The 14,601-nt window shown below is 38.2% G+C and overlaps 1 long non-coding RNA gene across 1 annotated transcript in view; it reads left to right on the top strand.

Moving 5' to 3' along the window:
* LOC146811056 (uncharacterized) overlaps window positions 1–14,254 on the top strand; it is a 56,595-nt gene extending 42,341 nt beyond the window's left edge. The window contains exons 3-4 of the long non-coding RNA XR_014965773.1: window positions 13,469–13,568; window positions 13,856–14,254. This is a non-coding gene — a long non-coding RNA (uncharacterized LOC146811056). The remainder of the gene's footprint in view (window positions 1–13,468; window positions 13,569–13,855) is intronic.
* Window positions 14,255–14,601: the final 347 nt, after the last annotated feature.

Here is a 14,601-nt window from a genome sequence, read left to right as displayed (position 1 = left end):
GCCAGTGTTTGTATCAGTCGATAGTTTGGAGTAGGTAATTTAAAGAAAGGTATCATTCTAAAATTGATTTAAAACATCTGCACCACTCCAATAGCCTCAAGGTGACCTTTGGCACCGGACAAACACTCAAGATCTTGAACATACTTATGAAAAACACGTAGGGCTAAGTTACATGCTGCTTACTTTATTAATACTATTTAGGGTTGAGTATAAAGGGGTATAAATAGGCTGTAGACACCTCTGTATGAGAAGGGTCAACATAGCTTGCATTTGTGACCTGATGCACCGCGGCTAAAACAAACCCTTTACAAGCGTCACCCAACCCAAGAAAACTCTCACACCACTTATTCATCGGTGGGGCCCATAACACCGAAAATACACATTCACTCAGTTTTCCAGATAAATGACAAGCTGGCGAGCTGCAAGACACATGGGGTACCTTAATATTAATTTTCCCTAAATAATAACTATATACATTATATACATTTAACTCTAGAATTTGCTGGATTACACATCAAGGTACTCCGTTAATTTTGGGTCGATGGACCAACTAGTAAGAATCAGTTGAAAGTGATTAAGTCCAGCTCAATCACAATTAAACCTTTAACTTTTATTGATCATAACTTTAATTCTAATAACCATCAGTTTGAGTGAACATGAAATTTTATCTAGATTCATTGAATAAGTAAAATGTATTAGACAAAATTATAATCATTAGTTTCATAAGTTTTTTTCAAGTAATGATTCAAATAGAAACATAAAATACTCATTACCCTTGGCCTTAGGGCAATGACGAGAATGGTTCACCAGAGCATGAACCGCAGATCACAGGATAGGTTCCCAAACTGACTGACTGTCCCTCTAACCTCCTCTGACGTATTTCCCTCCCAGGATAGAATCCCGCGACAATCTTGTTCCTTTTCCCCATCAAAGTTCGAAGTTCAGAATCTGTAAAAGTCTTTTCAGCATCTGGGAGAAAAATTGTCTCAACAGACAGCGTGTCGAATAGAAAAATAAGCAAGTGCCACAACGTCATCATAAGCACAATTTTTTATAACCTTTCACTAACTTTCTATACCCAGAATTGAAACTTTTTAGGGGCTGTATTCATTTCTATTGGTCCATTGGAGGGGTGGTGATGGTCACCTCATTGTCCTCCTTGTCTAAACCGGTTCTGTAAATTACATATTCATGCATATCCTTTTGACTTGTCATGTTCCAACATTTGTAACAACTGCTATTATTAATAAATGCTGCAGTTCAAGTTTTTTTATCCGTTCCCATGCTTTTGTACAGATAATCTTGGCATCCACTCTTGTCCTAGGCCAGTGCCATTGACATCTCTCACTCCAGGCATAGGCCACACTTGTGACTGTAACTTCCATTCTGCTCATGCGCAGGGGCCATCTTGATTACACGTGATCACATCTCTCGGCAGCGGCCATTTTCTCAGCGAGGCCTAGCAGGCCTGAACAGAACTAATGTGAAAACAACATAGCAGAAATTAGACATAGAAAATAAGTCCTTCTGTTTACCACCCACCATTCTAATGACCCGTGTTAGGTGTTACCTAGCATAGGCGACATTTAAAGCCATTTTACTAACCATCTGCATTGTTTGCCACACTATATTTAACTACAAATGAAATGCATGCAATTTTACTTTTATTTTGTATATCTGTAAGTAAATTATATTTTGCATATGCCAGTTAGTTTTCCCGCATGTAGTGTCTAATTAAAGGTGCATTGATTGATTAGTACATTCATTCAAACAATTGGTCATTTTAAGGTTATGAGGTCATTAACTTCGAAGGGGGTACAACATTTTTTGTATTTTCCCCTGCTCCATCAATTCCCCCCTTTGGTGATTTTTAATATCACCACAAAAACCATCTCTACCAAGTTATCAGAAATCATGTATCTTGCCCTTTTTTATTTTGTTAATTCAGACAATTGTATTTTTCACATTGTGTCTCTTAGTATTGTTGTGCATATTCTTTTTAAATTCTTCTACTTCAATTTCTCCCATTTCTCATTCTCTTTGTTTGTTCTTTTCATTTTGTCTTTTTACCTTATTTTCTCCTTTTTTTTCTAATACATACACATGCTAATTTTAATATTAATGTCATTAATATAACTATTGTCACTGGTATTCATATTTTCCCAATTAATGAACTACCTACTTCTGCGAACCATTTCTTTACTGAGGAAAAACTCTTACAAAGTTTCTCCCAAGCACCATCAACCTCCAGTGGGGTAATATTCTTTATATACTTTTGTATATTCCGACTTTTATCAGGAATGTAAGTGGAACAATGTTGTACCTTCAGCATTCCACAGACTCCTCCCTCTTTTGCCAAAAGAATATCAAGGGCAAGTCGATTTTGCATCACCATAGCTCTCATGGCAACCATCTCGGTATTTACCATCAAGAACCCTCCAGCAGTATTCGTTGATAAACGATCTACTATTGTTGACAATTTCCGAATCTTATATGCATTAAAAGATAAACCCACAGCTGGTATCAATGCTCCAAAACTGTCACCTATTATTTCAGAGAAACTTTCCCTTCTTCTACGTGTTAGTGGTTTACCTATTTCATGAGTTTCTTTAGTTCCCCTATCTACATGAAATATCTTTGGAAAGACGAGACCGAGATAACATGTTCCGTACCAATGGTCCGGCAACCCACAATAAGCTTTGTTTCCACAAGTAAAATAGTTCCCTGGAAATACTGGATCTTAACTGCCTTTGAATCCCCATCCCCCTATAATTCTGTATGTATCTCAACATTCACTAGCACCCACGAAATAGTTATCGTACATAGTATTATCTCTACGAATGCACAATTTCCCTTGTTGAGGCAAATCCAGCCCTATTGCTACATTAGTATCGCTCTTATCATAACTTCCTTCTTCAAAACCCCAAGGTGGGGTTTTCCTCTTTTCTCCTGCCACTTTTCTTTGAACCTTAACTCTTCTATCCTCTACCATGTCTAAAAATACTTTTCTTCTTTTCTTAATCTACAAGTGAGGTTATGTCTAAATGCATATTCTAATGTTAATTCTTTTTTTTCTAGGAAAAATTCTCCAAATACTTTACCAGGCTTCACCTTGTTTAGTTCAGAAACTACAGAAACTTTAGCAAAAACAGCATCCATATCAGTACAGTAATATTCTAGTTTGCCTGTCTTATAAAATAAACTAGCCAACACACTGCAAGTTATTCCATACGTAGGGATGGTGATGATATGTCACACCCTCTGTCACAGATGTAGGTAACTGCATACAGACATAACAATCCCTAACATCCATTGTTTCTACATATTCATATAAAAGCTTTGTAAAAACATTCTTTGAAAAATCATTTATTGACCTGTCTCTATGTGACTCAGTATTTATCAGTGTTGCAGTATCCTTTGCGTTATGTGCCTTATCATTATTTCTTTTATTGTTCATCCCAGATGTATTTTCTGCAGTTTATCTAAGTGGGATGACTATTGCTAAAATGAACCAAATAAGCATCAGTAAACTTGTACAGTAAAAACACATTCTACACCATCTCTGTAGAAAACTACACCTAGCTCTTCTATTTTCAATCTCTGCCATGATAAACTATAATCTAAGATATATACAGAAAAACATATCTCTCCACACTCAGAAAGTATATGGCCTATGAACCTACTGCCCTTGGCGCACTGTTTGGTCATTTCAAATCTTTTTCAAGTTCATCAGTTTGTCCTTATTCTGGTTTCTTCAGTCTCTTCAGGATGGGCACAATTCACTTTCACCCTCCTGTTTACAATTTTCTTTTGAGTTCTCTTGACTGCTATCCTCCTCTTCAATGTCAGGACGTGCTATGTAAGTCCATTCAGGTGATTTATATTTCAAATTAGGTCTCTAAAATTGTCCTTTATCTGAATTTATTTGATTCCTTTGACTTGTTATTTCATTCACCTGTTCTTCCTGTTCTTTGTTCAAATGTATTATTTGGAATCTCAGTCTTTTATATTCGTTGGGCCAATTATCTACTTTTCGTGGCCTTTTTAGTCCAGCCTCTGTTTCCTCTTGTTTCACTTTTCAAAATCTCTTTCTTGGTCCTCTCCTTTGTCTTAGTTCTTCTTCACTTTCTTCTGATTCTGTTTCAGATCTTACTTCATTCTCCTTAATTTTGAACTTTATGATCTCTAATTTGCCATCTGAATTTTGATTTCTTTCGATTACTTATGAAGGAATTTCCTCAAAACTTGTACTTGGTTGTTCAACATCACTGAATTATTTCTGTCTCGCCTGTTTCAATATCAATTGTCTGTTTTTCAATGTCTTCAGTTTGCTTTTCAATGTCCTCAGTTTGCTTTTCACCAGATTCAGATTGTTCTGTTTCAGATGTCGAACTGGTATCTGATATTTCCAGATGTCGACTTACAGGTCAATATTCAGGATCTGGGACTTTGATCGTATGACTGGCATGAACCCAATTTTTCACACCTGCACACTTTACTGCTGTGTTAGTGACTAGGATCACTTGTGGTCTGTCCCAGCGAGGAACCAGGCAATTTCTTCTTCGTGGACTTTTATGCGTACCCAGTCTCCCAGACTCAGATCATGAGCTGGGTTTCTTTCAAGTGTGATCGCATCCAGTCCAACCTGATGAAACACAGAATGCACCCCATCAGCCAATCCTTTGCAATAGTCCAGAATAAGATCATCAGTTATAGTCAGCAGTTTGTTGACAGGTACGAATGCTTGTCTCATTGCTCGTCCCATTATGATTTCATGCGGAGTCAAACCAGTTTTTCTGTCTGGTACGCTTCTCATGCTTATGAGCACGAGCGGTAGGGCATCTGGCCATTTGAGTCCTGTGGCCAGACAGATATTCCCTAGCCTATTCTTGATTGTGACATTTACTTGCTCAACCAACCCAGAAGCCTCTGGTCTGTAAACACAATGCAGCTTTTGTTGAATGTCTAATGCTTCACATATCAGCTGGATGACCTCATTTTGGAAATGACTTCCTCTATCTGTTTCTATCGTGACTGGAAAACCATATCTAGGAATATATTCTCTCAGCAGGAGTTTAGCTACAGTAACTCCATCATTCCTTCTTGTCGGATATGCTTCCACCCAACGAGAAAACAAACAGACAACTACCAAGACATATCTCAATCTGGTACTCGGGGGCAATTCAATGAAATCTAGTTGCATTCTGGTGAAAGGACCTCCCTCTCGTCCTATTGTTCCCAGACTCACTACTGTTTTCCTTCCTGGTTTCAATTGTTGACATATAAGACATCTTTGACAAAGGCTTTCAGCTATAACCCTAAATTTTGGGTTGTACCAAGTCTGTTTAAAAAGTCTGATCATTGCATCTCTACCTATGTGTGCCTGTCCATGGTACATCCGTGCCATGTTAGAGATCATGCTATCAGGCGTAACTGGTCTTTCATCCCTGTAAACCCAAACTCCATCTTCTTTGTCTGCAGCCTGATTTTATCCATATCTCTTTTTCCTGATCACCTGCTTCTACCTGCAATTGTCTCACTTCTTCCAACATTTCAACTGTGTTAGTAAACATCAAAGAACATGAACCATGTTCTTTTTCCCTTCTCCGATTCATTGAGGTTGTATGTCTGGCACAATATTGAGCTATTTCGTCAGCAAACCTATTGTCTTCTGTAATGTAGTCATCACCATTTTTGTGTACAGCACACTTCACGACTGCAATCCGTTTAGGCAGCTGTATTGCCTCAAGCAACAATTTCACAAATTCACCATTCCTAATTGGAGATCCCGAAGAAGTCATGAATCTCCTCTGAGACCAGATCTGTCCGAAATCATGCACCACTCCAAAGCCATACTGGCTATCTGTGATCACAGTGATTCTGACATTTCTCCCCAGCTTACAAGCTTGAATCAGAGCAATCAGCTCAGCAACTTGGGCTGAACGTATTCCTCTCAAACAAGATGCTTCCATGATGTCTGCCACCGTACATACAGCATATGCGGCACTCAAAATTCCCTCTTTTGTTCTCAAGCATGATCCATCCACAAACATCACGTAATCTGATTCTTCCAGAGGTTCATCTTTGATGGCAGAGTGAGGCTTTGTACAGAATTCAAGTACATATAGATAATTGTGATCAACGTCATCTTTGACCTCTGCATTTACTGCATCAGGCAATAAAGTGGAAGGATTCAAACGTATGCATTTCACAAGCGTTACATTGTCTGCACCCAAAATCACCTCCTCATATCTGGTTAAATGACTATGTGTCATGAATTGGGTTTTTGTTCTGGTCAAAAGAATTTCTACTGAATGTGGGACATACACCTTTAACGGGTATCCCATCACAATACCTTCACTATGTTCCAAACTCACACAAGTGGCTGCTACTGCTTTTAGACATCCAGGCAATGCCTTTGCTACTGGGTCCAAAACAGCTGAATAGTAACAAGTCTCATTCTTCCATGCCTTTGTACTAGTACTGAAAGTGCACATCCATCTCTTTCACTACAGTACAACTCAAATTCTTTCTCATAATCAGGCATTCCCAACACTGGAGCTTCACACAACCTGTTTATCAGTTGCTCAAAAGCTTCCATCTGTTGCTCATTCAACACAATTGGATCTTTTACATCACTTTTTTGTTAACCTCTGTAAAGGCTTGGCAATCAATGAAAATCCATTTATCCACTGTCGACAGTGACCAACCATGCCAAGAAACATTCTCACCTCTCTCTGTGCAATTGGGGCTCTCATTACTTTGATAATTCTGATTCTTTCTGTTGTTATTTTTCTCATCCCTTTTTCAATCTTATGACCTAAATATTGTATTTCTTGTTGACAGAACTGCAGTTTGGATGGAGACACTTTATGTCCTCCTCCTGCCAAATGATTCAACAATGCAATGGTGTTGGTAATACATGCCTATTTGGTCCTTGATGCCACTAACAGGTCATCAATATACTGGACCATAAAAGATTTCTCTGGCATTCTCAAACTTTCTAAAGATTTCTTTAGATGCTGATTAAAAATGGAAGGGCTTTCAGTATACCCTTGAGAAATTCAGCACTATGCCAAAATACTCTCACAAAACCGGAACGCAAATAATGGTTGGCTATCAGGGTGTAATGGAATTGAAAAGAATGCATGGGACAAATCAATGACTGTGTACCATTCTGCATCATGTGGAATTTGATACAGTATTACAGCAGGGTTTTGTACGATTGGACAACAGGTAACAATAATTTTATTCACTTTCGCAGGTCTTGCACTATCCTAATGGTTCCATTAGGCTTTTTCAATCCCATTATAGGTGAGTTACATGAGCTACTCATTAGTTCTATCAAAATCCCTTGTTCAATCATTTTATCAATCACTGGTGTTATTCCTTCAATAATTTCTGGTGTTAATTTGTACTGTGGTGTATTCGGGTAAATTGTTTCTTTTTTTACAGGGTCAACTCCTTTCATTAGACCTATATCTTCACCCGTAAAATCCCATACATCAGTCTTCACTGTTCCTTTCAGTTCAGTAGGGATTTCCTCTGCATCGAACACAGGAAATGTATCACAATTTTCTGGTTCAAGTGCTGCCATAGTCACGTTATACAGAACATCGTCATCTGATGTCTGAAATGCTATACCATCTGGGGAACAATAGATGGTGCAGTTCATTTTATAAAGGATATCGTGTCCAAGTAAATTTACGGGACTGCAATCGCACACTACAAAATGGTGCATGTCTTTAAAGGGACCAATTTCCACCTCTACTGGTTTAGTTAGAGGGGCTTTAATTTGTCTGTTGGATACACCTAAAACTTGGATGAATTCACCTGAGAGCGGAAGGTTTGGAATTTCAACTGATCTTACAGTAGAACGGGTAGCGCCAGTGTCCACAAGGAAAGTAACATTTACACCATTCACCTTTCCATCCTTGAACGGACCTGACTGATGTACCTCTAGAGTTGCACAAGCACGCACTCCTCTTCCTCTCTTAGGCACCATCATAAACTTTCATCTGATTCATTTCCATCCGGTCGTAGCCAATACTGTGAAACAGCAGCTGCGCGCGGCAATTTCGTTACCTGCTCTCTGCCGTAGAATCCTGTCTCTGCACTGTGTCTTTGAAGATTTACACTCTTTTTGGGAGAGGTGGCTGCGGCACCTGACTCTGTAGAGTAACTACCTGTTGCCGTGGCAGTTGTTGATAACCCACCTCATTCTGCACCTGTGGATTTAATGATTTATTTTCGGTATTAATTTTTGGAGGTAATTTACACTCGTTTTTCCAAAGCCCTAATTTTCCGCAATTATGACATGGCCATTTCTTTTTAGCTTCTTCTATATTCATCTGACCTTTTCCTTTACCAATGTTGGGTTTCATTTTTGTTTGCCCTGCGTCATTAATCTGGTTAAGTATTTGAGCTTCTTGCTGTTCTGCAACTTTCACCTGTGCCCATATTGCTTTTTCTTTGAGCTTACGTTGTCTAGCTTCTGTCATCGCTACAATATTTTGCATACCTTAAAACCTCATCCACTGTACTAGACTGCCAACATAACATGTGCTGTTAAATCATTTCACTTATCTCGGGTCTCAGACCATACACAAATCGATATACAAAGTGACTCATGTCTTTTTCACTCAAGCTCTCATATCCACTGTACTGTTTAAAAACTAGAAGCAACCTTTCATAATAAGCATGCACAGACTCTTTTGCTTCCTGTGTTGTTCTATCTATCTTTACCTGATCTGTTTCTCTTGGAGGAATCTTATTTTTCAAAAATGTGATTACTTGCTCATATTTTCTCAGTACTTCTGGACCTGGAGCTCCTGTTTTGGCATCTCTGGGATATTCTTCCTTTGGCCAATCAATTGTGATTTTACATTCTGTCCATAAATCAGCAGGTACAACAATCTCAACCAATCCATCCAAATCTTCCCACAATCCCTTTGAAACCTTTACAAATCTTTCCACTTGTCTGCACCATTCTACAGGTTTCTCTTTCAATCTCGGAAAATCATTTGTAAATGACAATATATCCTGTCTAGACCAAGGGACATGTACATAACCTCCTCCTGGAATTTCTCTCATTGGACATTCTACCGCTATTGGTTCCTTTTCATTTACTGGGAAAGTTAAAGTCATTTTATCAGTCATATCTTCTTTTTTTCTTTGTCCATCTACTTTTCCATTTATCTACATCTCCCCATTTTCTCAGTAACACAGTGAGTTCTTTTATCTGAGTTAACCGTCCTGAAGTATTCAAATTCTCGATATCTTTTTCACTAAAATCTACTCTAAGGTTTCTGTAATCCACTAACTTTTTCAAAATCTACTCCCAACCCAATAGCTGTTTCTTCCAATTTTTCATGCAAACTCCTAGCTCTCCATGTTATACTTTTGCACATAAACATCAACTCCTCATTTTGGTATGTTTTTTAGCGATCTGTACCAATAGTTCCTATAATCAGTTCTTCCATGTCTATTTTTAATCTCACTACATCCAAAGGCTGTTTTTCTGCAAATTCCTGACCCAACCACTTAATTCTTCTGCCGTTGGACCCACAGGGGTCGTATTTAAATTTACTCTATTCACACTTTTCTCTGGTGTTTCTGTTGCTGATTCAGTTCCCATAGGAATTGTATTTATCGGACTCTGATTTATTGTCAAATCGATAGGTGGAGTTAATCTGACCGAATCTTTTGTTTCCCTAATTTCAGGATAAATCTTTTCTTGTACTTTTTGCATACTGGAATTTAAAGGAATAGTTAAGGAATGTTCATCTATCTTCTGATTTTCAAATACAGGTATCACTGGACCAAAGTTACTGGCACAGTTATGGCTTCTACATTCTTTGTCAATTCTTTTATCTTTTCAGGCAATTCATTTGTTGTTCTTGCCAGTTCAGATGCATTATGATTATCAGATTCTACAGTCTGTGGTATTTTCTGTCTATTAAATGAATTATTTATTTCAGAAAATTGTTCTAGATTTTGATTTATCCCAGGTTCCATTGGCAGCGCATTTGGTGTCACCACCGCAGAAACCTGTTGATATGGAGGGGGTCTTTTATTTAATATGTCTTCTAGCAACTCATCATCTGTATCATTGTCTCCATATCCACACATTTCAGATATTGTTTGCTTCTTTTTCTCTGTACTCTTTTTCCCTGTTCCCTCTTCAACTGTTCTAGCAGGAAACATACTATCCATCATATTAGCGTACTGCCATCATCTCATCCTGTCCTCATGATTCCAACCCCATACTCTTCCAGGAACAAAACCATCATCCCTTGTACCTCTGTGTCTCTCTCTTTCATACATCTCATCTTCCCATTCACCTAGGGCTTCAAACTGTGTTGGTCTAGGTCTCGGTTCAAGCTTAATAATTTTATGTCTTAAATTTCATATTATAGCTGTGCTAAATGAACCAGTTTCTGGAAATGCCAATACTCCATCATTTTGAGTATATTTCTCCCAATTTTTCAACCAAATACAAGTATGATAACCATATTTTGTCATTATGTAAGATGCTGGTGTTTTTGGTGGAGGAAGCACTTCTCCCTCTCTCCTCACAATCTTTTTATCTTTCTTAAAAAAAACTCTTGAATGTCTTAAACCATGGAGGTTTCTCTATCTCTCGTCCATCATAATAAGCCATATTTCACAATTATTTGCCGAAATAATTCACACAACTCTTCTCTAATTAGCTTAACTCTTCTGTCCTATCCCAGCGCAAACCACACTAACTCATCAATTAGAAAGCTTTTACATCACTCTCACACTGACCAATCTCAGCGCGACTCACACCTTTGTGCCAATCAGAGAGCTCTTTGTATTTCCGTAACTGCCCAATCCCAGTGCGGTTCTTGTTGACGTCAGCTCTACTCCTGCTTCTGCTGACCTCTCCTTTACAAAAATTATCGGCACAATTTTACAACTCGTTTAATTTATAAAGTCGGTTAGTTACGACATAAACACGTTTTCCATTGTCCATTTCGCTAAACAAAAGTGATAGTTTTCCAAACATTCAAGAATTCTGTTTTTCCAGTAGGCAGCTCTTACCTGTACCCTACCACAGAATTTAGTTTCGCCGATAAAGTAGCACTTCCCTCTACCTTACCCTTCTCTCAAGCAAGAAGTAAACCCGTTTCTCTGGAGATAAAACACATGTGGAGGCTACACTGCTCCTGAGAATTAAGGCCAGAGTTTCACAAGAAAACCTGTTGATATTCCATTCAACGTATCACTCTATCATAACACAATCCTGTGTTATCACCAGATTGAAATCAGACAATGCACAATTCCATGTGACTTCTCTCGTCACACAATTCCACTTCCTACTTCCCGGAAGCTTCAAAATTCCGACTACATATAATGTGACACTGACTCAACATGGAGTGTTAAAACATAGAGATTAATAATCAATAATCAATAATCTGCTTAACTGACCTATAGAAACCATAACTCTGCTACCAAGAAAACGGATGCAGCGCGGCTATAACGAACCCTTTACAAACGTCACCCAACCCAGGAAACTTCTCACACCACTTATTCATCGGTGGGGCCCATAACACCGAAAACACACATTCACTCAGTTTTCCGGATAAGTGACAAGCTGGCGAGCTGCAAGACACACGGGGTACCTTATTATTAATTTTCCCTAAATAATAACTATATACATTATATCCATTTAACTCTAGAATTTTCTGGATTACACATCAAAGTACTCTGTTAATTTTGGGTCGATGGACCAACTAGTAAGAATCAGTTGAAAGCAATTAAATCCAGCTCAATCACAATTAAACCTTTAACTTTTATAGATCATAACTTTAATTCTAATAACCACAGACTCAGTTTGAGGTAACATGATATTTTATCTAGATTCATTGAATAAATTGAATAAGTAAAATTTATTAGACAAAATTATAATCATTATTTTCATAAGTGTTTCAAGTAAAGATTCAAATAGAAACAGAAAATACTCATTACCCTTGGCCTTAGGGCAATGACGAGAATGGTTCACCAGAGCATGAACCGCAGATCACAGGATAGGTTTCCAAACTGACTGACTGTCCCTCTAACCTCCTCGGACGTATTCCCTCCCAGGATAGAATCCCTTGATGATCTCGTTCCTTTTCCCCATCAAAGTTCGAAGTTCAGAATCTGTCAAAGTCTTTTCAGCATCTGGGAGAAAAATCGTCTCAACAGGCAGCATGTCGTGTTGAATAGAAAAATAAGCAACTGCCACAACGTCATCATAAGCACCATTTTTTATACCCTTTCACTAACTTGCTATACCTAGAATTGAAACTTTTTATGGCCTGTATTCATTTCTATTGGTCCATTGGAGGGGTTGTGATGGTCACCTCATTGTCCACCTTGCCTAAACCGGTTCTGTAAATTACATATTCAGGCACATCCTCATGACTTGTCATGTTCCAACATTTGTAACAACTGCTAATATTAATAAATGCTGCAGTCCATGTTTTTCATCCGTTCCCATGCTTTTGTACAGAGAATCTTGGCATCCACTCTTGTCCTAGGCCAGTGCGGCCTTGACATCTCTCACTCCAGGCATAGGCCACACTCGTGACTGTAACTTCCATTCTGCTCATGTGCAGGGGCCATCTTGGTTACACATGATCACATCTCTCCGTAGCGGCCATTTTCTCAGCGAGACTAATGTGAAAACAACATAGCAGAAATTAGACCTAGAAAATAAGCCCTTCTGTTTACCACCCACTATTCTAAAGACCTGTGTTAGGTGTTACCTAGCATAGGCGACATTTAAAGCCATTTTACTTACCATCTGCTTTCCTTGTCACAATATATTTAACTACAAATGAAATACATGCAATTTTACTTCTATTTTCGACACAATACACAAACCTATGTTAATTTAATTCCACATCTGTAAGTAAATTATATTTTGCATATGCCAGTTAGTTTTCCTGCGTCTAGTGTCTAATTAAAGGTGCATTGATTGATTAGTACATTCATTCAAACAATTAGTAATTTTAAGGTTATGAGGTCATTAACTTCGAAGGGGGGACAAAAAAAATGTATTTTCCCCTGCTCCACCAGGCCCTATGTCGAAAATATAGAATATAATGAGGCCTGTTTTTAGGGCCTTTAATAAATGTCAAACTCTAAATCCTGGTGTGGGAATTGGAATACAGGCGAGGTTGGACCACGGCTGGTGTCGGAAAAGCAAAGAAAAAGTTGAGAGATATTTTGTTCCTGGCTAACGGTATAATTTTGCGCTATCGCCCGCCAGCAAAAGTGATACACACTTTGGCCTACACTGAATCCTTAGCTACTTCGTTTATATGAAGAAAAAGAAACCTGTTGCTCCGGTAAGATCACCCGGATGCAGAATCCTGGTAGTGACAGTTTAATCTAGACAGCCAAAACTATGTTTACGTCTTTTAAAACATCTAATAGGCTTTTGTTTCTATTTTAGAACAGAGGATAGGAACTATCCGGCATGGCAGTAAAAAGACGGACCTACCAGATGATGCTATAGTTTTTCCACATCATTTGGATGCACATCACTAATAGTGGTGAGTGCGGTTTCTTGTGTTTTGGGAGTATAAAACTGAGAGAATGGATGTGTTTTGAATGACAGTGTGGGAGAGTTTATGAGTAAGGAGAAGACTTTCTAGTAAACTGTGATCCACCAAATGCGATTAATGATTGATAGATGCAATGGGATGGAGGGTTGAGTTCACCATGATGTACCTGTAAGAGGACTGCAGAATAAAAGTGACGATATGGTTTCTGAAGGGGTGTTTGAACCGAAAGGGAATTTTATTACAAATATATCTTTGTATGTTCCCCTTTCTCTTAGATTACACATACCCTTAGTTCTCTAAGGAGGGAGGTTGCAATCCTTTATACATTTTTTGTCCAGAAGAAGGTGGGATTTATCAATTTACTACCACCAAAACGCGTTGACGCTTAATGCTACTGAATCCAACCACTAGAAATTACTGGGATTAATCAAAGTGTATATTAACCAGGATATGAACTTGATGTGAACAGTTGGATCAGGTCTTGTAACAGCACTCTTAAGGCTGTGCAATAGGGTTTGCCTGCTTGCTCCACATGGTTTCCTTTCCTTATATCCTACTGTGAGATTCTTTCTGATGTGAGTTTTTTTTTTTTTAAATTAACTTATATACGTTTTTTTATTGATTAAGAGGTTGCCATAACCTGCACAGTTTGTTTAGTTTTTAACACATTTTGTATGTATTGCACTGGATGTGAAATGAATAGTACTGAATGTTTTTAGATGTAAATCATGATTTTTTTTGTATGTGATTTTTCTGTATGCTAATAAAGCCTCTGACGTTACATTTCGAATTTGGTGGTATTTTAGCTTTAAGTAACGGGTCCTAAATTATGTGTACCCCTTGTTTGTAGGATTTATGCGTTTGAGTGAGTTTTGAGCGAGTGTACATTGAGATTGTTTGCCCAAAAGGACCTTTTTCACCTCTACTGAAGATGGGGCACACCAACACTCATTTTTGGAGACTGGCGGACACTTACTTTTCCTCTTTAGATTAACAAAAGGAGAAAAGGAGGTGGAAGAGA

This window comes from Triturus cristatus, chromosome 7 (genome assembly GCF_964204655.1).
Source record: "Triturus cristatus chromosome 7, aTriCri1.1, whole genome shotgun sequence".
NCBI lineage: Eukaryota > Metazoa > Chordata > Amphibia > Caudata > Salamandridae > Triturus > Triturus cristatus.
This window is presented reverse-complemented; position numbering and strand designations above follow the sequence as displayed.